This window comes from Mus musculus, chromosome 5 (genome assembly GCF_000001635.26).
Source record: "Mus musculus strain C57BL/6J chromosome 5, GRCm38.p6 C57BL/6J".
NCBI classification, from domain to species: Eukaryota; Metazoa; Chordata; class Mammalia; order Rodentia; family Muridae; genus Mus; species Mus musculus.
In genome coordinates, this window is record NC_000071.6 from 78282976 (window position 1) to 78286363 (window position 3388).

The 3388-nt window shown below is 36.2% G+C and overlaps 1 annotated feature.

Annotated features, from left to right (window-relative positions):
- Positions 411–2500: an enhancer, noted in NCBI's record as "VISTA enhancer mm34". NCBI's record gives its function as "enhancer in: branchial arch[5/11]" and the evidence as "EXISTENCE:transgenic organism evidence [ECO:0001131][PMID:17130149]".

Here is a 3388-nt window from a genome sequence, read left to right on the forward strand (position 1 = left end):
GGATGTGCTTCAGTAACATATACAAGTGAAACTGAAAAAAATATGGAACAGTAATTATATTCATGGATTCATGGAATGGCAACTTATTTGGATGAAAAAGCATATTGAGAAGCCTTGTTTTGAAATAGAAATGTAAGAAATGCAGATGAATCAGTCAAAGTTAAGATGTCCAGCCTCCATTGGCCTGTGATATCTGAATAGTCTACTTCAGGGAATAGCATCATGTGATCAATGTGGTGTTACATCTACTAAGACATTCCAGATCAGGATGTTGTAGCAGAATTTTCAAAATACCTACCAAGCCTTGCAGGGCAAAGGCGAGTTGGAAGAGCAGGTTTTACTAATGAGAACTGGCTTATTTTTAAGGTCATTGACAAATTATATAAAGGACATTGTACTGAGAGAAACTGTGACAGAGTTTCATGGGAAGCTATTTATTTACCAGGAACAATAGTTGACTATTCTCTAGTCTGGTGTTTACAAAAAAAATTATAGGTGGTAGCTGTTGTGAATAAAGAAAGTTAAATGTAGTATTTTAGTCTGCAAGTTCATGATATATATTTTTCTTCAAGAAATCCACTTCCCCAAGATGAGCTGTATCATTGTGAGCAATGTGTTCTTATACCCCTAGCAACCCATATTTACATTTAACTCTATCATCAGACAATTATTCAAGATGTTCCACTTATCATTTCTATGAGTTGCCCCACTTGGAATCATTGTTTCTGGCTCCATACATTTTTTCTGTGGATCTCATAATTTTATTTTCTTATCATTTGAACGAGATCCATTATATAAATGTTCATGTTTACATGTACAAAAATATAAATATGTTTTTCTTGAGTTTTCATTGGTTGGTGAACATCTATGCTGATTCAATTTAACATACGTATCTCTATATTTGAATATACAGTCTTGTGGGTATATGCTCAAAATAGTATAACTGGGTCACGTGGATATAGTCTCTGCTTTGTAAATCCATGTCGTAAGGGGTAATGAAATGCCTCAGTATCCAGTAAGGACAAATATGACTGAATAATGTTAATTACTGCCATTCAAGATGCAACTCATATTTTCTTCAAAATCTTAATTGGACTTGCTAGACAAATGAGTTTTGATAGTGTTCAATAATATATAATACATCATTGATACCATTTCTTTTACCATTTGCATTTAAATATTTTGAGATATTAAATATTTTTATAGATACAAAATTCTAGAAGATAAATGTTTAAACTAAACAAGAATAGATAATGACTAAGGTATTATTTTCACACTAAAACAGTAAGTGAACATTTTATGAGGTCTTTGTTAGTGCAGAATTTATCATTAGCTGTAAAGAGACCAGTACTTGCCAAAATAAAACAGCTGTGTGGTGCCTCTAACTTGGGCTCACTATGGTGTCAGCTGTGAGGTTCTTGGTCTAGACACAACATGGAGATTGAAATGTTTCTTTGCTGGGATAAGTAACCACACTAATGGCACATGCTTCAGCTAGCAGCTTCAGGTATTAAAGCAAGGCTTACACTTGGAAACAGAAACACTATCTCAGAATTAACATCAACTGCTCATCACATTCCTACCGCTGTGTGGCTTTCCATGCCAGTGCATTTGGCAGGAAGGTTTGTAAAATCTCACATGCAAAGCACATTCAGAGGGTCTGCACTTTGTCACATAGCTGTACTCCTTTCTTCACAGTGCACATATTTCTATTAACAGGCAGACTTCATAGATCCTTTTTGTCAAGAGCTTATTGGAAACAGAAGTCTCCTCTATCTGCTAAGTGTGAGGACCTGAGAATCAAGTTCTTCAACACAGTCTAATGATTGGGCTGATGTTCAATTTTCTAATATTGACATGGTTCTTAAGATTCCCAATAAAGTAAAGTAGCAATGGCAGTCACAGCAAAATAAATGCACAGCTTAAGAAAGCTTCATATTTTGTGGAGAGCTATTTCTGTTTCCCATGGCAACGGGGAGTATCTGCTTTATCACCTGTGATGCATTAGCATCAAATTCCCGACAAGTAGCAGACCCTCGGACCTGAGGCACTGCCTAGCTATGGGAAAACAGGCACCCACATGCTAACACTCAGAGCTGATATTTTCCAATTTAACGAAAGGCCAAATGTTTATGGAGCCTGTGAAAGATCATGTTTCAAATGATAATTTTCGTACAGCCATTCTGATTCCAGTTGAATTTTTTTCTTAGAAGTCTGTTGATAGAAAAGGAAAGCAAATAGTTTCTTTATGGTCAACCCTTTCCCTCAGGCAACAGCAACTTTACAGGGAAGGCAAAAGCTTCGAATCATCTGACCAAACCTCTTTAGATTTGCATTCTCTGTGTTTAAAAAGCAGTTCCTCTAAAGCTTCCCCCACTTTTGTAGATGCAAGCTGAATTTATTGAGTAGGTTTAGGCTCAAATGAAAATATTTACAAGATACATATTGGTGCAGTAATATGATATTTTATTATTTGTATGTGCAATGTTCAGATGAGGTTAAACATGTCTATTTTCTCAGACACTTACCATTTCCTAGGGAGAAAACTTTAAAAATGTCTTTCTTTTTCTAGTTTTTTTTCTGCATTGTACTATTTTATATGCCCTCAAATGTCCTGCTTCTACTGACTGCTAAAGTGGTGCCCACTGATCAACTTTTAAAAATGACCCTGTCTTCAACTTTTCCTAGTTGCTAACAACCAAATTTCTGCTTTCACCTTCAAAGGGGTAGCTGAGAGAGTAAGATCATGTGATTACAAACTCTGTACATAGCGTGCAAAGTGTCCTTAAATTTACTCAGGATCCTCAGGAGTGTCTCTATCTTGCTTCTCCCTTTAAGATAGCTTTGATTTCCACTCTAGTCTGTTTTAAATTCATCATACTAAAGTAGACCTGTTGCAGGATTTTCCCTGTCAAATCATATTAGGGCAGTAGGAGGCTTGTGATTGGACAGAAGAAGGGAGGCAAAGTGAGGAGTTGAGGAGACAGAGAGAGAGAGAGAGAGAGAGAGAGAGAGAGGTCTGAGAAGGAGAACCAGAAGAATGGATACAGAAAATGTGGTACATTTACACAATGGAGTACTACTCAGCTATTAAAAACAATGAATTTATGAAATTCTTGGACAAATGGATGTATCTGGAAGATATCATCCCTAGTGAGGTAACTCAATCACAAAAGAAGTCATTAGTTATGCACTCACTGATAAGTGGATATTAGCCCAGAAACATAGAATACCCAAGATACAATTTGCAAAACACAAGAAAAATCAAGAAGAGGGAAGACCAATGGGTGGATACTTCATTCCTCCTTAGAATAAGGAACAAAATACCCATGGAAGGAGTGACAAAGACAAAGTTTGGAGTTAAGAAGAAAGGATGGACTATCCAGAG